The 26,446-nt window shown below is 39.5% G+C and overlaps 1 protein-coding gene and 1 long non-coding RNA gene across 7 annotated transcripts in view; both read right to left on the reverse strand.

The window, feature by feature from the left end:
* kcc (solute carrier family 12 member kcc) overlaps positions 1-26,446 on the reverse strand; it is a 275,901-nt gene that overhangs the window by 197,582 nt on the left and 51,873 nt on the right. The window contains exon 1 of one of the 6 annotated variants that reach the window (XM_033472201.2): positions 1,255-1,869. The exons of the other annotated variants lie outside the window; for them this stretch is intronic. The gene's annotated coding sequence lies outside the window, so the exon portion shown is untranslated. Of the gene's footprint in view, positions 1-1,254; positions 1,870-26,446 lie in introns of those variants that run through there. 6 annotated transcript variants of the gene reach the window in all.
* On the reverse strand, positions 22,688-25,558 carry LOC143261112 (uncharacterized). The gene is made up of 2 exons (XR_013035321.1): positions 23,851-25,558; positions 22,688-23,762 (listed from the first exon to the last, which is right to left on the reverse strand). It is a non-coding gene; the product is annotated as an uncharacterized LOC143261112 (long non-coding RNA).

Here is a 26,446-nt window from a genome sequence, read left to right on the forward strand (position 1 = left end):
CGACGATTTTCACGAGAATTCGAATTTCTCGAGAAGTCCAGCGGACGCGGCAACTTCATTTCCGAATTCACGAGTGTGTGAAACGACGCTTTTCGGGGATCTGCGATAACGGTTGTTAGAAAATCGAACAAAAAAGAAAGAGAGAAAAAAGGAATGAGAATATTCGTCGGACGGTGTAACCGGGACAAGAGCGACGTACCTGGAGGATCAACCCGTTCGGCGAGGGTGCTCGTAAAAATTTCAGACGAGCCCGTCGCCGGCTACGAGGCCATCAATCCGAGACAGCGAGCCATCGATCTTGCCTCGAGGCTCGAAACTCGGGTCTCGAAAAGCCTCGCCTCGCCTCGACGACGCAAACGCCCCGGAACACCGTCGAAAAAACGGCGTGGCGCGGCGCGGCGCGGCGAAACGAGTCGAAGAGGATCGACGACGAAGGGTGTTCGAAGCACAAGACGTCGTCCCTGGATCCTGGATCGCGCACGTGGATCCGAGAGACTCGGCCCGGACAGCTCGCTGTGGATCGATCAAGGATGCTCCTCGCATCAGCTGGCTGTCGCCCTCCGCCTCCGGCTTCCTCCCTCTGCCACCCTCTCTCCCTCTCTCGCTCTATCTAACTCTGTCTCTCTCTGTCTCTCTTTTACTGTTTAACTCTCGTTCTGGGTCTCTCTTTCTCTATCTGGCTCTTTATTTCTCTATCTAGCTCTTTATTTCTCTCTCTTTCTATATCTAGTTTTCTCTCTCTCTCTCTCTCTCTAGCTCTCTTCTTATCTCACTTTATCTATCTAGCTCTCCCTCTGGGTCTCTCTTTCTCTATCTGGCTCTTTATTTCTCTCTCTCTTTCTATATCTAGCTCTCTCTCTCACTCTCTCTCTAGCTCTCTCCTTGTCTCTCTTGATCTATCTAGCTCCCTCTCCGTGTCTCTCTTTCTCTATCTAGCTCTTTATTTCCCTTTCTTTCTCTATCTAGCTCCCTCTCCGTGTCTCTCTTTCTCTATCTAGCTCTTTATTTCTCTCTCTTTCTATATCTAGCTCTTTATTTCCCTCTCTTTCTCTATCTAGCTCTCTCTCTCCCTCTCTCTCTCTCTCTAGCTCTCTCCTTGTCTCTCCTGATCTATCTAGCTCCCTCTCCGTGTCTCTCTTTCCCCATCTAGCGCGCTCTCTCCGTCTCTCCTTCTCTATCTATCGCTCTCTCTCTCTCTCTCGCTCGCTTAGTCTCTCCCCCCTTGCCCCCCAGGCCAGCCGGCGTCTCACTCACCCAGTTATCGACACTCTGTCCGAAAAGAACCGGAACCTCTTCTCGATCGAGCGATCCAAGGGCTGGATCCTCGCGCGGGAGACACTGTCGCGGCTCGCGGTCCGATTCGAACTGAAGGGGATCGGCTGGTGTCGGGAGTCGCGACGCGACCCGACGCAACGCAACGCGGTGCAACCCGAGCGTGGTTCTCTAGGATGGTTCTATACTCGCGGCGACCACACAACCACCGTCTCTCGACGCGACTCGACTCGACTCGACTCGACTCGACGCGGCGCGACGCGACGGATCGACTGCTGCCGACGGATCGACTGATCGACCAGGCCGACTGTTGACTACCGACTACCCGCCTACTACCCGCCTCGGATCGACGGAGCGATTCCAGGACACCGGCACCGGGCAGGACGCACAAGTGGTTTTTCGCGTTTCGTTCCCCCCGGGGGCTGGTTCGCGGCTGCCTGCCTGCCTTGCCTGCCAGCCAGCCTGCCTGCCTGCCCGCCCGCCTGCTTGGATTCTCTCTGCCCCACTCACCTGGTAGTCGCGTACGATGCGCACCTACTGCTAGCCCAACCGGTAGCTACCCTCGGCCACCCACCACCCAGACCTAACCCGTCATCCACCTAGGCCACCCCACTGCCTCGCCGCTGCCGCGCTCGCTAACGCCACGTTAGGAGCTACCTCTCTCTTCCTCTCTCTCTCTCTCTCACTCTCTCTCTCTCTCGCTCGCTCTCTCGCTCTCTCGCTCTTTCACTCATTCGTTCTCTTTCTCTCTCTTTCTCTTTCTCTTTCGCCCTTTCTCCACCGCTCGCTCACTCTTTCTCTTTTGCTCTCTTTTGCTTTAGCACTCTCTCTCTTTCACTCTTTCCTTTTCGCTCTCTTTCTCTTTCGCTCCTTTCTTCTTTCGCTCTCTCTTTTTCTCTCTTTCGCTATTTTTTTCTTTTGCTCTCTCTTTTTCTCTCTCTTTCGCTCCTTTCTTCTTTCGCTCTCTCTTTTTCTCTCTTTCGCTATTTTTTTCTTTTGCTCTCTCTTTTTCTCTTTCTTTCGCTCCTTTTTTCTTTCGCTCTCTCTTTTTCTCTCTCTTTCGCTCCTTTTTTCTTTCGCTCTCTCTTTTTCTCTCTCTTTCGCTCCTTTTTTCTTCCGCTCTCGCTTTTTCTCTCTCTTTCGCTTCCCCATTGCACTCTTTCTTTCCTCTCTTTCGCACTCCCTCCCTCTCCTTGTCTTTCGCTCTTTTGCTTCCGCTTTCCCTATTCCTCTTTTTCTCTCCTGCATTTCGATTTTTCTCTCTCGCTCTCTTTATCTTTCGCCCACTTTTTCTTTCACCCACTTTTTCTTTCGCTCTCTTATTCTTTCGCACTCTTTTTCTTTCACCCTCCCTCTCGATGTCTTTCTCTTTCGTTTTCCACATTCCTCTCTTTCTCTACTCTCTTTCGCTGTCGTAATCGTAAAATCTACAGTCTGATTGAAAAGTTTGTTATGCGTTGTTCTAATGTAATGTAAATGTAATGTAAATGTAATGTAAATGTAATGTAAATGTAATGTAAATGTAATGTAAATGTAATGTAAATGTAATGTAAATGTAATGTAAATGTAATGTAAATGTAATGTAAATGTAATGTAAATGTAATGTAAATGTAATGTAAATGTAATGTGATATAAATGTAAATGTAATGTAAATGTAAATGTAAATGTAATGCAATGTAAATGTAAAGTAATGAAATGTAATGTAATGTAATGTAATGTAATGAAATGTAATGTCGTGTAATATAAATGTAATGTAAATGTAATGTAATGTAATGTAAATGTAATATAATATAATGTAATGTAACGTAATGTAATATATTATAAAAAAATACTATGAAAGTATTATTTCAATTTTTCACTTTCCTTATTAACAATATTACAAATAATATTTTTATAATATTTATATAATATCATGTATAATATATAGAATAATATTATATATAAATGTAATAAAAGCGCAAAAATATTCATAGAAGCAATCGGACCTAGCAATTCGGAGCATTTTTTAATACAGTTCGAATATCGCGAGTTTCGATCTGGAAGAATCGTCGAGCGATGAAAGGTGGAAGTGATATTTCTGAATAATTAAAAGCTTCTCTCTCTCTCTCTCTCTCTCTCTCTCTCTCTCTCGATTCGGGAGACCTGTTAGCAGTCGGCGAATTTTCCCGCATAGCCGTACAAAGGTTTCTCATCCTCTGGCCGGTTCTCCGCAAGTTTCTATTCCTCCCCGTTTACGAGGTTTTCCTCGGGTAAGACAGTTTTCTTTGCAGATTTTCCGGATCCGTTCTCGCCGCTTTGCGGATCCGCTTGTTTCAAGGTTCTTACCTCTTCATCCGTCCTTACACCGCCGTTACCGTTTTCGTTCATCCGTTTCTTCAATTCCCTCACGGCGCTTACGTTCTCTCGTTTCACCACGAGGTTCCGCCATTTTTCAACCCCTCCGACGGGCTTCTCCCTCCCTCCCTCTCTCTCTCTCCCTCCCTCTCTCTCTCTCTCTCTCTCTCTCTCTCTCTCTCGTCACCACATACGCTCCCTCTTTCACTATATTTTCCCGCTGAATTTCTCTATTTCACTTTACACTCGCTCACCTACAACTCGCCGGAATAAATTCACCCTCTTCCTGTCCCCGGCTCGTCCGCAAAGGGGGCGGTTTCGCAAATCTGACCGCGCGACCTCGCGACATTTCCACTATTTATTAGCCGTGACGGGATTTTTATGCGCGCAGAGCTCACACTGGACTCCAACGGACAAAAACGTGCCCTTCGACCACGTCTGAGAGACGTGGTCGAAAGATCGGGTCAGAAATGATTGTCACGTCTGAGAGACGTGGTCAGATAATCGGGCCGGAAACGATTGTCACGTCTGCGAGACGTGGTCGAAAGATCAAGCCAGAAATTACTATCACGTCTATGAAACGTGGTCAAAAAATCAAACAATAATTATCACGTCTGAGAGACGTGGTCAGATAATTGGGCCAGAAATGATTGCCAGGTCTGAGGGACGTGGTAAAAAAATCGGGCCCGAAATGTTTGTCACGTCTGACAGACGTGGTCTAAAGATCGAGCCAGAAATGCTTATCACGTCTGATAGACGTGGTCAGATAATCGATATAGAAAATATTATCACGTCTGAAAGACGTGAAATAAATAGAAATAAATCAATAAATCGTCAATAAATAATAATAATATAATAATAATAAATAATAATAATAATAATAATAATAATAATAATAATAATAACAATAAATAATAATAATAATAATAAATCGTCAATAAATCGGGCCAGAAATAATTATCACGTCTGAGAGACGTGGTCAAAAAATCGATATAGAGAAGATCATCACGTCTGAGAGACGTGATAAAAAAATCGGGCTAAAAATGTTTGTCACGTCTGACTGACGTGGTCTAAAGATCGGGCCAAAACTGCTTATCACGTCCGAGAGACGTGGTTAAAAAATCGAACGAGAAATAATTGTCACGTCTGAGAGACGTGGTAAAAAAAATCGTGCCAGAAATGGGAGCCGCGGTGCATCAGCCGGGCCAAATATAAACGCAACTAGTTGGACTCGTGTTAAACTAGGTGATACGTGTTTTGTCGCCAAACGAGGAAATAAAGACGAAGTTTACAGGATCCCCTCTCTGTTTCTTGTCTTCCCTGGGATACCGAGGAACAATTCTCGAGCAGCCGCTATCTTGATATTAATCTCGAGGTCTGCGCCCGTGAATTTTAAGGGAAGGGCTGAATAATGGATAGACGACTTTGCGAAAATATCAATGGCTGACGCTCTAGGGGCGAACTGGAGCAGCCGTGCAGGGTATTAATAAAGGGGACGCGAAATGTCCGATGCGAGAATAAGTTTTACAAAAAAAATATCTGCAATTGTAGAGTACTTCAAACTTCAATAAAAAATTGTATCTGCAAATTTAAGCCTTTTCAAATTTTCAGAAAATAATATCTGCAGTTACAGACTACTTCAAACTTCAATTAAAAATTGTATCTGCAAATTTAACTATTTTCACACTCACAGAAAATAATATCTGCAGTTACAGAGTACTTCAAACTTCAATTAAAAATTGTATCCGCAATTTTAAACCTTTTCATACTTCCAGAAAAAAATATCTGCAGTTACAGAGTACTTCAAACTTCAATTAAAAATTGTATCTGCAATTTTAATCCTTTTCACACTTCCAGAAAAAAATATCTGCAGTTACAGAGTACTTCAAACTTCAATTAAAAATTGTATCTGCAATTTTAATCCTTTTCACACTCCCAGAAAATAATATCTGCAGTTACAGACTACTTCAAACTTCAATTAAAAATTGTATCTGCAATTTTAATCCTTTTCACACTCCCAGAAAATAATATCTGCAGTTACAGAGTACTTCAAACTTCAATTAAAAATTGTATCTGCAATTTTAATCCTTTTCACACTACCAGAAAAAAATATCTGCAGTTACAGAGTACTTCAAACTTCAACAAAAATGCTATCTCCAATTTTAATCCTTTCCACACTTCCAGAAAAAAATATCTGCGATTTTAATCCTCTTCAACACACTTCGATACTAAAAAAAATCCTCGATTGCACAAAGAGAGTGCCACAGTGCAATCGTCGTCAATGGATGCACTTCCTCTGGACTTATTCAAACGAATTCCATCAACTTCGTCGTCCAATCCGGCGTGTTCCAGAGTTCGGCGTCGACGGTGGCAGGGTGCAGCCGAGTTGTACTTTGCAACTTCGCCACGGACATCCCGAAGGAACCGCGGGACGGTGCCGCGATTCCGAGCATTCGTAACGTCCGTGGGCCGCTGACATCTCGGATATCCCAGTGATGCAGCGACCGGCTTCCGCGAATAGTGTAGACACATTCGGCGCAGTCGACAAGTCGGAACGTACAGCGAATTCGTTAAAACGATCGTAAGAAAATGAAATCGCTGCTATAATACATGTATGTATAACTGTTTCGAATATTCGCGGTAATACTAAATTTTCTCCTCTATAAGTGTCTCGAGATTTTCGAATCCTAAATGCAATGCAATTCTGTGAGGACGTAATTTTAACAATGAAATTAATACGATATCTGTGTTGGAATATATTTTAGAAGATCGATGTGTCTTTTGTTTAATATTTAAAAGGGAAGACGAACACTGCAATTTCTCCCAGAAATGCCACATTTCGGGTTGCTGTGAATTTCCCTTTGCTAGTGCTACGTCTATGCAATTTATTAGTTATAATTCTATTATATATAATATTTGTGTAATTATTGTGTATTAAATATAATATTTATATAATTGTTATCTATATTATATATAATATTTATATAATTATAATTCTATTGTATATAATGTTTATATAATTATTATCTATTATATATAACATTTATATAATTATTATCTATTATATATAATATTTATGTAATTATAATTCTATTATATATAATATTTATATCATTATTGTCTATTATATATAACATTTATATAATCATTATCTATTATATATAACATTTATATAATTATTATCTATTACATATAATATTAATATAATTATTATCTATTATATTTTAATATATTAATTATATTACATAATTACTATCGATTACATTAAATTAATTATATATTGAGGACGAAAGTTACTACTTTTTCTGCTATTTTTTTACTGCAATTTCGATCAAAACTTAACTTAACAAACGGATTTCGGTGGAATTCGAAATAAACGATGCTCCGTTCATATCCAAACACACGGTCGTCGTTCAATGAGTGTACGAAAATTTCGATTTCGTTCATCGAACGCAGTTATTGGCCGCGGTGGTTATTTTTATTTTTTATTTTTTATTTTTTTAACGATGTTCACTTTATGGAGGACGGTTCGGTTCATTTTACGCGAGGACGGTTGACTTCGTTCACCGGGACACGGGGACCGGCCATTTGCGGGGCGAACGATGACGTCAACGTGCGACGTTATTAGCCCTCCCGGGTGGGGAGGGAGGGTGCATAGGGCACTCGAACGACGGAGCACCGGAGATTATGCATCGGCCCCGAACAAAGCGCGCCCCTAAACTGTGCAAATAGCCCGAGACGTACTACTTGATGCCACGTGGCCCTGTGTAGCTCGTTGTCGATTTTACCAGGTGTGTTATTCTGCGATATAGATATCTATTAGATAGATACACAGGGTGTCCCAAAAATGTCTCGCAATCCGAAAGTGGCGGGTTCCTCGGATCATTCGAAGCAACTTTTTTCTTTACAAAAATTTTCTCCGACGCACCGTTAACGAGTTATCAACGAAAAAGCAGTGACCAATGAGAGGCGAGCTCGGCTGGCGCGAGGCGACCGAGCCAATGAGCGGAACTGGGCTTCGCGCGCCGGTTGGTCGGGCCGCCACGCGTCAGCCGTACTCGATTCTTATTGGCGCACTGTTTTTCGTTGATAACTCGTTAATGGCGCGTCGGAGAACATTTTTGTAAAGGAAGAAGCTGCTTCGAATGATCCGAGGAACCCGCCGTTTCCGGATTGCGAGACATTTTTGGGACACCCTGTACATTATATCTAACCTCGAATTTTCGAACCGCGCAGCAACTTCCGCCTCGCAAGTAAAGAGAGCGGAGATATAATCGGAATAGTAGAGAGATATAATCGGAAAAAATCGTGTCACGCCGCGGCGGACGAACCTGCGAACGTTTAGGGCAGCGATCCTAAGCTCGGCGGATCGATGGAATCCGCTCTGGGTGCGCGTTCGTTCTCATATCGACGTCCGGACGGGCCGCAATCTATCCCCTAAATCATAAAGTTTTCCAATCTCTTAACCTCGAAATTTTAAAAAGTACTTTCGGAGCCACGGTCCGCCGCCATTAATTATCCCGCAACGACTATACTTCCGAAGCCCGGATAAAAGCGCGCGAGGAAGAATAGAGTTTATTACGCCGGTCCTCTCGGATCCCGTGGATCACGGAATATGGGTCAGGCTCGGCGCAGCGATCGAGCGAAACCGGACCGCGCCAACGAGCAAACACCGGCTCGAGCGTAAACGCCGCGCGCGAGGTTTCATTTCGGACGGGCTCTCGCACGCGCGAAGCCCAGTTCCGCTGATCGGTTCGAATCGAAAGTATTTTATTTATTTAACGCTGTTTTATTTTTGAGAGATAATTTCGCTTAGCCGGTGTCTCGGTAAATAAATTCATAACAGTTCTCGAAGTACAAACAAATTTCGTAACGTTGAAATTGTTTCGGAACTGGCGGATTCCCGAGGTCATTTCGAGTAACTTTCTCCTTTGCAAAAATTTTCTACGCGGCTTCGTTTACGAGTTATCGACGAAAAACGGTGCACCAATGAGAGGCGAGCTCGCCGAGTGGCGGCTGGCGCGCGGCGGCCGAGCCAACGAGCGCGCGAAGCCCAGTTCCGCTCACTGGCTCTGGCACCGCCTCTCGGCGAGCCACGCCTCCCATTGGTCGCTGTTTGTTCGTTGATAACTCGTAAACGCAGCATCGGAGAAAGTTTTCGCAAAGGAAAAAGTTGCTTGAAATGACCTCGGGAACCCCACATTTCGCGGAGGTGACATAATTTCGGTACATCGTGTATACGTTTAACGTTACCGTCTCTAAATAATAATGTATAAATAATTTTAACTAATTCAACAAAATTCATCCAGATAATGGCATCCGCGCGCCTGTCGCCATTTTCCCGAAACTATTTCGTATGAAGATCCCGACGAGAGGAGATTACCGTGGCGACATTTCACGCGGCTCTTTAATATTTATAAAAGCGAAGGCGACTTTCCGGCTAATCTTCGAGGAGCCATTCGTCGGAGGGGCTATCAGTTCCGAACGTCGTCGTGCTTTTAATATCCGATTACTCGTGCCGGGAGGCTTTCAAGAGCAGCGTGCAATTCATCATTCTTGTCCGAAGCCGGTCGCGAGTCGGCGAGGATGTCGAGCTGGTCGGTGGAACAGCAGAAACTAACCGGCGACTACGGTTTTTCTCGTGGAACGAGGGAACGAGGGAACGAGGGGTTTGAAGACTCGTTTAAGAGAGCCTTCTCGCAGTCGGAGAGCCTAACCTTGGTCTCGCGTCGTCGGCATTCGACGAAGAGAGAGAGAGAGAGAGAGAGAAGGAGGGAGAGGGAAGGAGGGAGAGGGAGGGAGAAAGGGAGAAGGAGAGAGTGAGAGAGCTTGAGTGTACAAAGAGAGAGAGAGAGAGAGAGAGAGAGAGCTTGAGTACAAAGAGAGAGAGAGGGAGAGAGAGAGAGAGAGAGAGAGCTTGAGTGCACAGAGAGAAGGAGAGAGAGCGCGAGTGAGAGAGCTTGAGTGCACAGAGAGAGGGAGAGAGAGCGTGAGTGATGGAGCTTGAGTGCACAAAAAGAGAGAGAGAGAGAGCTTGAGTGCAAAGAGAGAGAGAGAGAGAGCTTGAGTGCACAGAGAGAGGGAGAGAGAGCGCGAGTGAGAGAGCTTGAGTGCACAGAGAGAGGGAGAGAGAGAGAGAGAGAGAGAACTGTGATTCGCCAAGGTCAATGAAAACGTATCACGGTGCTGATAAGATTCAGCCGGGAGATTGCGATGTTAATCAGCTCTCCCTGTAATTGCTACTCTGCAAGCTCTCGAGTGAAATGGCAAACATAGACCCGCGAGAGAAATTATTTTCGCCGTTCGACATTTTTTCCTTCGCACGGGCAAATTTGGTCGAGCAGACGCGGTGAAGGTGGAGGGGGGGGGGGGGGGTAGAAATATTAACCCTTTCCTTCGGTCGACGAAAGCTCGGTCCCGATCACCAAAATGAAAGCCCGAGAAGTGCTTTCGGATGTCCGTTTGAACGGCCGTAAACGGAGCCGCCGTTAAAGCGATTTTATTCGAAAGTTTATTGCAAATAATATAGCGATGGGAGGAGGAGTGGGGGCAGTTTAAGCGACGGCCGTCGATGGCGTTCCTCTTTTCGACCGGACCTCGGTCACCGTCAAGGGAATTCCGGCGTAATAATGGCGCAGCATCCGGAGAACTTCTCTCTCTCTCTCTCACTCTCTTTCAGCATCTCTCTCTCTCTCTCTCTCTCTTTCAGCATCTCTTTATTTCTCCTCTCTCTCTCTCAGCATCTCTCTATTTCTCCTCTCTCTCTCCCTCTCTCTCTCTCTCTTTCGCTCTCTCTCTGTGCCCCCTAAGCTCTCTCTCTCTCTCTCTGTGCTTCCGAGCTCTCTCTCTCTCTCTCTGTGCTTCCTAGCTTTCTTTCTCTCTCTCACTCTCTCTCTCTCTCTCTCTCTCTCTGTGTGTGTGTGCTTCCTAGAACTCTCTCTCTCTCACTCTCTCTCTCTGTACTTCCTAGCTCTCTCTCTCTCTCTCTGTGCTCCCTAACTCTCTCTCTCTCTCTCTCTCTCTCTCTCTCTGTGCCCCTAGCGCTCTCTCTCTCTCTCTCTCTCTCTCTCTCACTGGCACGAACTTTTACGAGAACTTCTCAAAGTTCCACGGACTCGCTCGGACAGGCGACGACGAACTTCGAATCGAAAGTTGCTGCCGGATTACAAACCACTTTGTTCCCGTTGAAAGACGAAAATTCGCTGGTCGTCGCCGGCATTACCACTGTCAAAAAAAGGCTGAATTCTCGAACGAACTCTCTTCTTGTCCGCGACGGCCATTCTTATCCTGTCCATTATTTAGTAGAGAGAGAGAGAGAGAGAGAGAGTGACAGCATTCTAACGAGTATTATCTACCAGTTAGTCTTTCGTTGTCGATATTCGAAAATTATTAAGTTATAGTTTAATTAATTATTGAATTATCATTTCTTCGTGACGAGTATACTCGTCGTGACAAAAAATATCGCCATTTCAGCGTGACGATTATACTCGTCGTGACAGAAAGTGTTATCATTTCTTTGTGACTAGTATACTCGTCACGACAGAGAATGTAACTACTTTCTTTCGTGACGAGTATACTCGTCATAGCACAAAATATTGCAATTTCCTCTTGACGAGTATACTCGTCATAGCACAAAATATTGCAATTTCCTCTTGACGAGTATACTCGTCATAGCACAAAATATTGCAATTTCCTCTTGACGAGTATACTCGTCATAGCACAAAATATAGCAATTTCCTCTTGACGAGTATACTCGTCATAGCACAAAATATTGCAATTTCCTCTTGACGAGTATACTCGTCATAGCACAAAATATTGCAATTTCCTCTTGACGAGTATACTCGTCATAGCACAAAATATTGCAATTTCCTCTTGACGAGTATACTCGTCATAGCACAAAGTATGACAATTTCATCGTGACGAGTATACTCGTCATAGCACAAAGTATGGCAATTTCATCGTGACGAGTATACTCGTCACAGCACAAAATATGACAATTTCATCGTGACGAGTATTGCAATTTCTTCGTGACGAGTATAACTGTTTAAGAAGGATGCAACACTTTGATATCCTTCATTAAACTTTATTCAATTCTAATATATAATACATAATAATAAATAATTCCGTCTACGACACAGCGCGCGGCGCGGCGTTTCGCTATCAAAGCACGTGTCGCTGCGACAGAGTAGGAGTAGCGATCCGCGAATAAAAGGTGAAACCGAGCCGGTAGTCCGGGGTTTAAAACTGTATTTTCGGAATCGGGCTGGTAAGAGGATTCGACGATAAAGGGATTTGCCATCTGGCCGGCGCGGCGCGCGGCAATAAAAATAAATACACCGGCTGTGTAACAGAGACGACCGTACGGTCGTTCCGGCCGATTTACCTGCCGATTTCCTCCTGAACCGGGAATCGTCTCTCCCCGAAGCCGCGCCCCCGATATTTCCTCCACTTTCGCTAACAACCGCGAGAAGAACGGCTCGGCTCGGCCGGATTTTTACGCGAAAGAAATAATCGTCGAGGTTAATTGGTAACAAATCGCAACGTAAAAATATCTTTTGCCAGATAAAAAGAATATCTGTACAATCGAATTACAAATTGATAAATTAGTAGTAACGTTGTCAGACGTGATTACTAATGTATATAATTAATATATTATATATTATATTATATATTATTATATGTTATAATTATTAATTATAGTATATACAATAAATATATTATATAATAAATATATAGTCATTAATTATAGTATATAATTAAATATAGTATATACAATAAATACATTACATAATAAATATATAACGATTAATTATAGTATATACAATAAATACATCATATAATAAATATATAATTATTAATTATAGTATATACAATAAATACATTACATAATAAATATATAACGATTAATTATAGTATATACAATAAATACATTACATAATAAATATATGACGATTAATTATAATAACTAATTTACATTTTCGAATCGTCTAAATATGCCAACCTTTAATTTTCTCGAAACAACAAAAATTAACAACTTGTAAAAAAAGAAATCGTAATAAATAATAAGCCACGTGTTTAATATATTAGTATATTAGTATATAATATTAGTATAATTAATATTATATATTATATTACTATATTATATTACTATATTAATATATAGTATATTAGCATATTATATTATAATATTTTTTTTAACTGACCTTCCTCCGTTCTCCGCATGGAAATCGGCCGCTGCGCGACGCGCAGCGACAAGAAGAAAAATGGCCGAGAGATCGGCGATAAAAATGGTCGAATCGCGGCGACACGACGGGTAAACGGCGTCATCGGCGCGGAGGGCGTCAAGCCGCGCGCGGCCGGAAGCGTAATTCGGGACGCCGCGCGAGCGACGTTAAATTCGCGGGAGACGGGAGCGGCGGTCCTGGGACAGCGAAGAAAAAAGAAAAGAAAAAACAAAGAGAGAGAGAGAGAGAAGAGAAAAAAAGATCGATGCGAGTCTACAGGATTCCGCGCGCGCGGGTTCTAATGAAACCGGAAGCTTGTTCTCCCGCGAGCACCAGGTGCGCCGGTGGACGCCTATTATTCTCGTTATTACGGTTTACGGAGAGGAGCCGGGGCTCCGGCGACGACACAATGGCAGCCCGCGCCCTTTCGCGGCACGCGCGCGCGCCACCAGGAATTTAAGAACTAAATTCGGTCCAATTAAATTTACGAGAACGGCCCGCTGCAATGAAAGCCGCCCCGTCGGCTGAAACATCGCGTCGCTGGAGCGTCGAGTCGAGCCGAGGCGGGCCGAGTTGCGCCGAGTCGCGCCGAGTGGCGTCGAGTCCAGTCGCGTCGCGTCGAGTCGAGTCGAGCCGAGTCGCGCCGAGTCGACTCCAGTCGCGTCGCGCCGAGTCGAGTCGAGCCGAGCCGAGTCGCGGCGCGGCGTTCCCGCAATGCCCTAACAGCCGGGATACACTGTTTACAGTTTGCGGCTCGTCGAGCCATTGTGTCGACGAAAAGCTTCTATCGGCGAAACTTCATTAGTCGGGAATTTCGTTTCTGCCCCCCACCCCCCCGGATAAATCGGCCAGGCCTCTGGTTTGCAACGCGACAATTATTTCTACGGCTTTTATTCCGGCCGTTTCGATCTCCATTACGGGTCCCCGTGCTTGTATTCGACTCGCGATTATTTCAGAGAGTTTGTTCCGGGGATGCACGGGGACACTTTGCTTTGTACTTTGTTTTCTTTACATTGTTCTCAGATTCTAAATAGCGATCTCAATAATAAAAGATGTAAATAATAAAGTTATAAAAATATAATGAACATATAATGATATAATAATAATAAGATAATTATATAAGAAATAAATAACAATAATATAATATAACATATATGTAACATAAATGTAATCTAATGTAATTGTAATGTAATTGTAATATAATTGTAATATAATTGTGACGTAATTGTGATGTAATTGTGACGCAATTGTGACGCAATTATGATGTAATTGTGACGTAATTGTGATGTAATTTTGATGCAATTGTGGTGTAATTGTGGTGTAATTGTGATGTAATTGTGGTGTAATTTTGATGTAATTATGATGTAATTGTAATGTAATTGTTATGTAATTGTAATGTAATGTGATTGTAATGCAACTGCAATGTAATTGTAATGTAAATGTGATGTAACTGCAATGTAATAGTAATGTAATTGTAACATAAAGTAATTGTAATGTAACTGCAATGTAATGTAATGTAATGTAACTGCAATGTAATGTAATGTAATGTAATTGTAACGTAATGTAATGTAATTGTAATATAATGTAACGTAATTGTAACGTAATTGTAATGTAATTATAACGTAATTGTAATATAAAAATTGTAGCTGATGTCGAGACGAATTGAACGACAAACTATACTATACACACAACCTTACACCTTGAAACAAAGTAATTGAAAATAATATATTACAACATCACAAAATGTATTGTATTAAATACATGAAATCATGTTGGCCATGGATCGCGCCGGTTCGGCAGACCGCCGCGCCGTGCGACGGGGATCGCATGCTCGACGCCAGTTAACAATCGAGCCCGAGCCGCATTTATGAATAAGGCTGCCCGGAGAACCGCGGCCGGTTGCAGTAAGGTCACAGGCAATGAACCTCGATCCAGTTCAGGGCCTTCGCTGGCACACACGCCGCCGAGACCGAGAGACGGTGTGTCGGTCAGGGTGGTTCTGCCACACCCTGTTCCGCGGGAACACGGGCCGCCCCCTCGCGCTGCCAATCAATTCGCCGGGAATATACCGAGGGCTGGAATTGATCGCGGGGTGCCCAGCGTTTCAGAAACTCGCTGTCGCTGCCTTCGCGTCGAGGCAGCGCCAAAACCGTGACAGAAGACATTTTGAAATTTCTCACGAACCGGACGCGGTTCGGAGATCGAGCGAATTTTTGAAATTCTTCTCGGAATTGTACAATTCGTATTTTCTTGTTCGTGGTTAGTTATGGTTCCCAGCGATCAACGGAGCTTCGAGCTAGTAAAAAATATACAAGGGGTCGCAAAAGTTACTCAAAATCGGAAAGTGGTCGTTTAAAGTCGTTCCTGAGGTCATTTCGAGTAACTTTTTCCTTTACAACAATTTCCTCCGAGGCGCCGTTGACGAGTTATCGACGAAAAACGCCTGACCAATGGGAGGCGAGAGTCAGTTGGCGCGAGGCGGGCCAGTCAACGAGCGCGCGGAGCCCAGTTCCGCTGATTGGCTCGGCCGCCGCGCGCCAGCCGCCTCTCGGCGCGCTCGCCGCCGATTGGTCACTGTTTGTTCGTCAATAACTCGTTAACGAAGCCTCGGAGAACATTTTTGTAAAGGAAAAAGTTACTTGAAATGACCTCAGGAATCCCTCACTTCTCGCAAATAGCATAATTTTGGGACACTGTGTATATAGTAACTTAAGAAGCTTGAATGAAGAAAATAATGTAAAAATGTGATGCAAAATTATTGATCTAATAAATAAATATAACATAAAATATAATAATATAAAATAAAATATAAGATAAAATATAAAATAAATAAAATTATAAATAAAATAGTCGCACTACAGGCAACCCTGCAGACACATAAATAAATTAAATTTAAAAATTAAATTAAATTAAAATAATACAATTCGATTGTATTATTTAGAACTGGCTAAAATTATTCAAAACGGGAATAAATGTATTTTAGGGTTTCTGTATCTTGCGATTAATTCTTTCTTTTTCTTTTCCTCGTTTAATTACGATTTCTAGAATATTACAATGAATTCGCCGGTAGAAGATTCTAACGATGCCGTGCGCAGAAATCGAGCGAAAACGAGAGTCGTCGAATAGAAACGTGTCCCGGTCGTTCCGCGGATCGGAAACTGCGACTGACTTTCCCCGCGACCATAAAGTTCCGGCAACGTTTCATTAAAACTTCTTAGCGAGAACGGCGCCGTTGTCGTGAATTTAATTAGGACAATTGCGCCCCGTCGCGCGTGGGGATCGCCGCTGCTCATCGTGGAACCGCTTCGCTAATTTTTATGATCTCTTTAATCTACGAGCATGATCGTTGACTCACTTTCGTGCCGGAGACATAATTTTGTAATACTCATCGTTTATGTTCGTTCCACTCGATCGTTTGAACGTTCCAGCATCGAAATTACAAAATGCTCGAGTGAGTTTTATGAGTATTTATTTACGGCGCTGTTGTTTCAGCTTCGGCTTGCCTTCGGTCGGCTATTTGTTGGAAAGAAAATTCCATTTTGATAAAGTCTCTTCGGACATTTATTCTGGGATATTTGAGCTTTTTAATTTAATTTTTAATTACTGAGCTAAGCGACAGTTTGTTCGATTACTGATTTCGCTAAATGATGGTTTGTCAATTTTTTAATTGTTAGCTTTTCTAGATACTGGTTCATATTACATATTAATGATATAATATTATATATAGTATAATAATATTAATATTAAATATATAATGTAATAATATTAATATTACAAACATAATAGAATAATATTAATATTACAAACATGATATAATAATATTAATATTAAATGTATAATGTAATAATATTAATATTACAAACATAATATAATAATATTAATATTAAGTATATAATGTAATAATATTAATATTACATACGTGATATAATAATATTAAAATTAAATATATAATGTAATAATATTAATATTATACATACATAATATAATAATATTAATATTAAATATATAATGTAATAACATTAATATTACAAACATAATATAATAATATTAACATTAAATATATAATGTAATAATATTAATACTACATACGTAATATAATAATATTAATATTAAATATATAATGTAATAATACTAATATTACATACATAATATAATAATATTAATATTACATATATAATGTAATAATACTAATATTACATACATAATATAATAATATTAACATTAAATATATAATGTAATAATATTAATATTACATATTAATAATATAATATTATTAAATTATTATTAAATAGAGAAATAAAGAAATAAAGAAATTTAAAGAACGTATGAAATTTTTTCTCCCTAATTTCAGTATCTCCGAATCGATCTATTGCAGCAGGCGAAGCTGCATTCCGTCGGACAATGCAGCCGCGTGTGAAAGAGCGGCCTGGCCGAAAGAAGAAAATGGGCGATTCAGCGGATCTTTCCGGCCCCGGCAACGGGGCGAAGCGAACGCGACGAAGACAACCGGTCCCCGGACAACAAAAGCCAGCCGATGGATAGCGTTTCGAGATCGGCGCTGCCGCGGCCGCGCGCCGCACCGGTTCTCCCGTCCAATTATCGCCGAGGATTCGCTCGATAACGAAACGTCGGGCACGAAGGTCTAGGATAGAAATTGCGTGCCGCGCTCCAGTTAACAGCCCGAGGCCTGCATTAAGGAATATGAGCCGGAATAAGGTCGCAGACAATGAACTTCGCCCCGGTTAGGCTATTTCGAAGCTCCGTTCCGGCGCGGATCGCGATCGAACTTACCGGCGCGATCTGATAATTCGCCAGCTAAGCCGCGCGATCAAATTCGCTATCCGAATCGCGAATACAAAGTACAGTGTCGGATGTGCGATGGATGTGAAATGTCCGATTTTCTTTGCATGCTTAACCTTGAAGTCAAATTGACTTTGGGTCAATTAATGGTGACTTGAAGTCAAATTGACTCTGTGTTAGTCAATGGTGAGTTGACGTCAAATTGACTCTGTATTAATTATGATGAGTTGAAGTCAAATTTACTCTATGTCAATTATAATGGTGACTTGAAGTCAAATTGACTCTGTGACAATTCTAATGGTGACTTCAAGTCAAATTGATTCTGTGTCAGTTAATGGTAACTTTAAGTCAAATTGACTCTGTGTCAATTATAATGGTGACTTCAAGTCAAATTGACCATATGTCAGTTAATAGTGACTTGAAGTCAAATTGATTCTGTATCAGTTAGTGGTGACTTGAAGTCAAATTGACTCTGTGTCAGTTAATGGAGGCTTGAAGTCAAATTGACTCTGTGTCAGTTAATGGCGACTTCGAGTCAAATTAACTCTGTGTTAATTGTGATGAGTTGAAGTCAAATTGACTCTGTGTTAATTGTGATGAGTTGAAGTCAAATTGACTCTATGTTAGTTAATGGTGACTTAAAGTCAAATTGACTCTGTGTCAGATAATGATAACTCGAAGTCCAATTGACTCTGTGTCAATTATAATGGTGACTTCAAGTCAAATTGACTCTATGTCAGTTAATGGAGACTTGAAGTCAAATTGACTCTGTGTCAATTAATGAAGACTTGGAGTCAAATTGACTCTGTATCAATTGTGATGAGACGAAGTCAAATTGACTCTGTGTCAATTATAATGGTGACTTCAAGTCAAATTGACTCTATGTCAGTTAATGGAGACTTGAAGTCAAATTGACTCTGCGTCAACTAATGGTAACTTGAAGTCAAATTGACTCTGCGTCAATTAATGGTAACTTGAAGTCAAATTGACTCTTTGTCAATTATAATGGTGACTTGAAATCAAATTGACTCTGTGTCAGATAATGATAACTCGAAGTCCAATTGACTCTGTGTCAATTATAATGGTGACTTCAAGTCAAATTGACTCTATGTCAGTTAATGGAGACTTGAAGTCAAATTGACTCTGTGTCAATTAATGAAGACTTGGAGTCAAATTGACTCTGTATCAATTGTGATGAGACGAAGTCAAATTGACTCTGTGTCAATTATAATGGTGACTTCAAGTCAAATTGACTCTATGTCAGTTAATGGAGACTTGAAGTCAAATTGACTCTGCGTCAACTAATGGTAACTTGAAGTCAAATTGACTCTGCGTCAATTAATGGTAACTTGAAGTCAAATTGACTCTTTGTCAATTATAATGGTGACTTGAAATCAAATTGACTCTGTGTCAATTAATAATGACTTGGAGTCAAATTGACTCTGTGTCAATTAATAGTGACTTGAAGTCAAATTGACTCTGTGTCAATTAATAATGACTTGAAGTCAAATTGACTCTGTATCAATCGTGATGAGTTACATTCACAGCATATTCCGATGAAATAAACAGCTTTCGAACAAAGATACGCAGTTTTATATATTCCCTTAAAAATCCGACATTTCTCACGCCATCAACCTAATCATTTTATCCGCCGCGAATTGACAAAGAGACTCGAACACAACAGTCGCATCGACCTCGGAAAAATCGTGCATCGTCGCGTACAATTTTCTAAAACGTTTCGATGCATTTTTTCCCCGTAATACGTTCGAACCAATTTATTCCACAGACCTGCAATTTGTTAACAACATTGTGTGTGGCGAAGTAGTAGTGGCCGTAGCACGGCAAATTATACACATTAGTGCTCCGTTTGAAGGTCACAGCGTGCGAGGCTGACAAATTTAGCTCGACGTTTGCTCGACGAGACCAGAAAGTTGATAGTGACCTTTGGATGACCTTCGAAATAGGATCGAAGGGAACGTCTGTTTGTATTATTATTAGACCGCAGATTCTTAGGGAGAATAGACGTTATCTGCGTTGTTGATCGCGGGACACAGGAATTGCGTGGACATTTACTATTTTCTTTTTTTTTGGATCATCGTTATTAAATATCTTTTAATAATATTGTGGCACAATTCGTACTTTTAAATCATACAAGTAGCTTTTAATCATTTTAATGGGTTGAAAATAGCAGAACCAGTGCTTTAAAATTTTTTACATATTTTTTAGTATATTCCGTAATTTACAATCCGTTAATTTATTCATTCTCCTTAATTTATTTATTCATCTTAATTTATTCATTCTCCTTAATTTATTTATTCATCTTAATTTATTCATTCTCCTTAATTCATATTCTCATCTTAATTAATAGATTCTCCTTAATTAATTCATTCTGTTTAATTTATTCATTCTCCTTAATTTATTCATTCTTCTTAATATATTCATACATCTCTCTGAATTCATTCATTTTTCTTAATTTATTCCATACACTTATTATAATAAATACATAACATAACTATAATAAATCATATTGCAAATAGTTACTTAAAATGATTAGAAAGATTTAAATAAAATAAAATTACAATTATAAATAATTATTCATTATATATTTATTAATTACAAATAATTATAATTATAATAAATACGTAACTATAATATAATAAATCATGTTGCAAATAGTTACGAAAATTCAAATAAAATAGAATTATAATTATAAGTAATTAATAATTACATATATATATTAATTATAAATAAATACATAATTATAATAAATCATGTTGAAAGTAGTTACTTAAAATAGTTATAAAAGCTTAAATAAAATAAAATTATAATTATAAACAATTCTTAATTACATACATTATTAATCACATATTCATTAATTATAAATAGTCATAATTACAACAAATACATCATTTCTATGATATAATTTCATGTTAATATAATTTCCATCTCGAATATATTTTTTTCTCTCGAAACGTAACAAAGCCATTCAACAATGTCGCCGTCCCGCAGACGTAATTAGTCTAGATGAAGGTGCGCGCGCGCGCGAACCAATTCGAAAGTCCGACGGTATCCGAAGTTTTTCTAATTACAGTTCCGCGGGGTTCGCCCAACGTTGTTAGATCGGCGAAGAATCGGGGCGAAACAATCCATCGGAGCGGCGGCGCCCGCCGCGGTTCGTAAGATTCATGATCGGAACGGTGGAACTCGTTACGCCTCCTCACGGTCTCAAGAGACCGTTCCTATTAATCGCGGAACCGGGCGAACCCGAAGGAACGATCGCGACTTCCGCCGAGCGAATTATCTAGACGTCCAGATGCTTTGGAAGTTTGCCACGGCGAACCGTTTCCGCAAGTTCGACGCGGTGAAAGTTCGAGCAAGCCTGGCCCGACCCGGCCCGACCCGACCCCGGCCCGGGAGAACTGTGTGTGTGTGTGTGTGTGTCCAGCGTCGCCGACATGGAAATTGAACCCGTAATTGACTCTTTGTTTAGCGGATTTTAATTGAGTTGCGCCGAAGTTTCCGCGCTGCGAGTGGAAAATAAACGAGCGAATTTCGACGAGCGACGGTGGTCGTCATAAAGGTGGGGGGGGGGGGGGGGGGGGAGGGGCTGCCCTCGACGGGGAACACGCGGCGACGACGGTCCGCGCGTGTTATTTTCGGTCGTAAAGCGACTGAGAAAAATTAAGAATTACGCGCGAGAGAGATGTTGCAAGAAATTGAAATTTTAAGAAAGAAATTGTAAGGATCGCGACGGTTGCGTTTTATGGAAATTTTCGCAACGTTTTATAATAGCGCGCGTGCCCGAATAGGGAAATATGTTTGGCGATCTCTAATTGAAGCAGCGTCGCGACTTCGATAATTGTGAAATGTCAAAAAATGTGAAATGTTTTTTTTTTCATTTTTCACCCATCAAAATTAGAGGTGTAATTGTAATGTAATTGTAAAGTAATGTAATTGTAATGTAACTGCAATGTAATAGTAATGTAACTGTAATGTAACTACAATGTAATAGTAATGTAATTGTAACGTAATGTAAATGTGATGTAACTGCAATGTAATTGTAATGTAATTGTAACGTAATGTAAATGTGATGTAACTGCAATGTAATAGTAATGTAACTGTAACGTAATGTAATTGTAATCTAATGTAAATGTGATGTAACTGCAATGTAATAGTAATGTAACTATAACGTAATGTAATTATAATGTAACTGCAATGTAATAGTAATGTAATTGTAATGTAACTGCAATGTAATTGTAATGTAACGTAAATGTGATGTAACTGCAATGTAATAGTAATGTAATTGTCATGTAACTGCAATGTAATGTAATGTAATTGTAATGTAATGTGATGTAATGTAATTGTAATGTAATGTGATGTAATGTAATTGCAATGTAATACTAATTGTAATGTAATTCTAATAATAATGTAATTGTAATTGTGAGTGTAATTGTAATGTAATTGTAATTGTGAGTGTAATTGTAATGTAATTGTAATGTAATTGTAATGGCAATGTAATTGTAATTGTAATGTAATTGTTATTTCAATGTAATTGTAATGGCAATGTAATTGTAATTGTAATGTAATTGCAATGTAATTGTTATTGCAATGTAATTGCCATGTAATTGTAATGTAATTGTAATCGTAACGTAATTGTAATGTAATTGTAATGTAACGTAATAATATTAATCAACATTACATTCTACAATAATATTAATATTATATACTAACAATATTATACATTACATAAACAATATATATATATATATATATATATATATATATAACCTTACAACCAATAAAACATATTTAACGTCACACAAGAGGCTATCATAAAAAGAAAATCTGCCGGTCATTAACGAACGCAATAAACGAAGATGAGCGGAACGATACCGGATAATATACACCGTTCAAAGTATACAGATTATAATCGAAGCCTCCAATCGAACTTCCAATCCCTAACGAGTAGTAGTATACTGCTCGTTTGAAACGAGCACGTCGCGCCAAAACAAAAAACAAACAAAAAACCATAAAACCGATTTCCACGTAACAAAGCCGGCTCGACTCGCAAAGGTAAACTGAACGAGCGCGCCCGGATGAATTGTCCCTCGATTGTCACCGGAACCGTGTTCTCTAGCTTCCGGCAAAAGCGATGATAATGATCTCGGGTGTGGTCCGCGTGGGGCGGCTTGATCGGGCGAAACTAAATTAACAGAATTATTCGAGGGCGTGCGAAGGGTCGTAGCACGACGATCGATTCCAGCTGTCGAAACGCCGAAGAGCGTTTATGCCGCGTTACGTTCACATTTCTTTTTTTCTCTCCGCCGTTTCCTACTTCCTTTCTCGCCGCGGATATAATGGTGGGGATGAGATATAACCCCGCGTTACGGCGAGCGACGGCGGGCCACGCGGCGCAGCGCGGTGGGGGCAGCGAAAGCGAAAGGAGGGGGAAGAGGACCGAGAAAGAGGATATTAAATGCGCTGCTGGGGCCGCGCGCGTACGCGTACATAAGTAAGTACAGAGAGGAGGTGGAGGCTCTGTTCCGGGCGCATTATCGGAGAACGACGTCGGCTGTAAGTACGAGGAGACGGGAAACTGGAAAATGCCTGGCGCACGTAAGATTCTTATTTATTGCAGCCTGATACGTTCCCGGCTCAGCCAGCCCTCGCGGCCGTATGAACAGGAGCATGGAAACCCGGTCGCCGATGTTATACAGTCGCTCGCAAAAGTGTTCGTACACCATTAACGATGCGATAATGTTTTTCAAATTGGACAGAACGAACCAGCTTCGCTGGTTTGGATATAAAGGGTAATTCGAGGTCTTAGTTTCATGTTTGAAGATATTTGAAATCATTGTCTTGGATGACTTTCTTTTCTTTTCTTTTATTTATTTTATTTTCTTTTTTTTATTTTCCTGTAATATTGTCTCTCTTCTGTACTCTTTTTCTGCGCGTTCTTTTTTTTCTATTTACTTCTGCTTTACATTTTCTTTACTTTCTCTTTGCATTTTCATTATATTTTCTTTACATTTTCATTTAGATTTTCCGCGCTTTTTCTTTTGCTTTTACTGCGCTTTTTCTTTATCTTTTTCGCACTTTTTCTTTTTCTGTAATTTCTTTTCTTTATCTTTTCTTTATCTTTTCTGTAATATTTCTTTATCTTTTCTTTACATTTTCTTCATCTACTTTTTCTTCTTCTGTAATTTTCCTTTATCTTTGCCTTTATCTTTTCTGTAATTTTTCTGAAATTGTTCTTTATCTTTTCTGTAATTCTTCTGAAATTGTTCTTTATCTTTTCTGTAATTTTTCTGAAATTTTTCTTTATCTCTTCTGTAATTTTTCTTTACCTTTTCTTTATCTTTTCTTCAATTTTTCTCTACTTTTTCTTTGTCTTTTCTGTAATTTTTCCGTAATTATTCTTCACTTTTTCTCTACCTTTCCTCGCACTTCACAGTCGATGCAAAAAGTATTCGACGAATTATCGAGACAACGGCACCGAAGATATAAACAATAACGTCGAAGTATCGGCGATTTATGTCAAGAATTCGCAATTCGACGCGCCGATCATTTTTACACCGACTCGAATACATTTGAAAGATTAATCAGCGTCTCGTCCGATTGATTAATCGTTTAATCCGTCCTCCTATCTAGCCAGCATCATTTATATTCCGCGCACAGCGAGCACAAGCACAAGAGATCTATGCACAGAGCGTTTAATCCGATTTTATTCTAAATATACGCCGCGAGTCGACGAAGAATATATTAAGAAAATTCCAGGCTATTTTCGAAGAGACGCATCGATATGAATGCGCTTTCAATTAAAAATAAACGTAAACTGCTGGGGAAGAAGAAGAAAAAACAACGCGAGCATCTTTAAATAACCGCGAACCATTAACCGCGGCTCCGACGATTTTCGATCGATCGATCGATCCACGAATTTGCAACGGTGCTTCCTCTTATTTTATTTATGCTCTTGTTATTGTAATAATATTATTATATATTAATTATTAATATTAATATTATTATACAATAATATATTATAATATTAAAATTATTATATTATATTATTATATTATAATATTGTAATATTAGTATTATTATACAATAATATTATAATATTAATATTATTATACAATATTATAATATTAATATTATTATATTATATTATTATATTATAATATTATAATATTAGTATTATTGTACAATAATATTATAATATTAATATAATATAATATAATATGAATATAAATTAATATAATATAAATATTAATATTAATATTATAATATTAGTATTATTACACAATAATATTATAATATTAATATTATTACATTAATATAAAATTAATACTATTACATAATAATAGCGATAAGAAGAACCGCGTGCATCGTGCATTCGCGTGCCAGTAGCAGAGAATTCCGCGTCGCGAGATTCCAGGCGGCGCGATATCGATCGACAGGCAGCGTGAGAGAGTGAGAGATAGAGAGGGAGGGGGAACTCGTGGATTTTGATAGGCACGACGACGTGTAAGGACAGCTTCGCGATCCATTGCGAAACGGCGATCGGTAAATCAGCCGGTATCTGGCCGTCTTATCGCGTGGCCGCCGGACGCCAAGGCCGCTTTCGATAATCATTCAGCATTATGCGGACAGCGAGCCAGCCGCGTGTGGGCGGTGTACGTACCGTACCCGGCGCTCGGACCGTGTAATCGCGTTGTAACAGTACACGCGCCGCTCCTGTTTACAAGTACTCAACGGTCGTCGACGGGCGAAGGGGAAACGGGAACCGGGTAGCCGGTTGCCCGTGAAACGGCCGCGCGCAGTCTTTTAACCCTTTGCACTCGAGCGTGGTGAATCTCAGGCGCCATTAAAATTGTTATAGCACATTATTGTGGTATATATATTATATTATTACATTATATATATTTTATTATATTCTATATATTATGCAATAATATCATTATGTTAATATTATAATATTAATATTATAACATAATAATAATATTAATATTATAATATAATAATATATAACAATATTAATATTATAATATTATAGTATAACAATATTAATATTATAATATTATTGTATAACAATATTAATATTATAATATTATTGTATAATAATATTAATATTATAATATTATAGTATAACAATATTAATATTATAATATTATAGTATAACAATATTAATATTATAATATTATTGTATAACAATATTAATATTATAATATTATTGTATAATAATATTAATATTATAATATTATAGTATAACAATATTAATATTATAATATAGTATAACAATATTAATATTATAATATTATTGTATAACAATATTAATATTATAATATTATTGTATAATAATATTAATATTATAATATTATAGTATAACAATATTAATATTATAATATTATTGTATAATAATATTAATATTATAATATTATAGTATAACAATATTAATATTATAATATTATTGTATAACAATATTAATATTATAATATTATAGTATAACAATATTAAAATATTATAATATTATTGTATAATTATTAAAAGCGTAACTGTTGCATGAGTCAGAAATCTCAATTTCATATTCATAAAATGCACTTTTTTAATACAAAATGGAAACACTATAAATCAGAGAGATAATTTTAGATTCACGGTTAAAACGGTTTCGAGTGCAAAGGGTTAAAGGGTGTCTCCTGGAAATATCCTTCCTGTCGCGGTTCGCCATTTACGCGCCGCGTCGCGTCGCGACGAACGAAAAATATACATGCTTAATTATTTATAATACTCGGGCGAGATCGATCGGTCGACATTTTCTC

This window comes from Megalopta genalis, unplaced genomic scaffold, assembly GCF_051020955.1.
Source record: "Megalopta genalis isolate 19385.01 unplaced genomic scaffold, iyMegGena1_principal scaffold0037, whole genome shotgun sequence".
NCBI classification, from domain to species: Eukaryota; Metazoa; Arthropoda; class Insecta; order Hymenoptera; family Halictidae; genus Megalopta; species Megalopta genalis.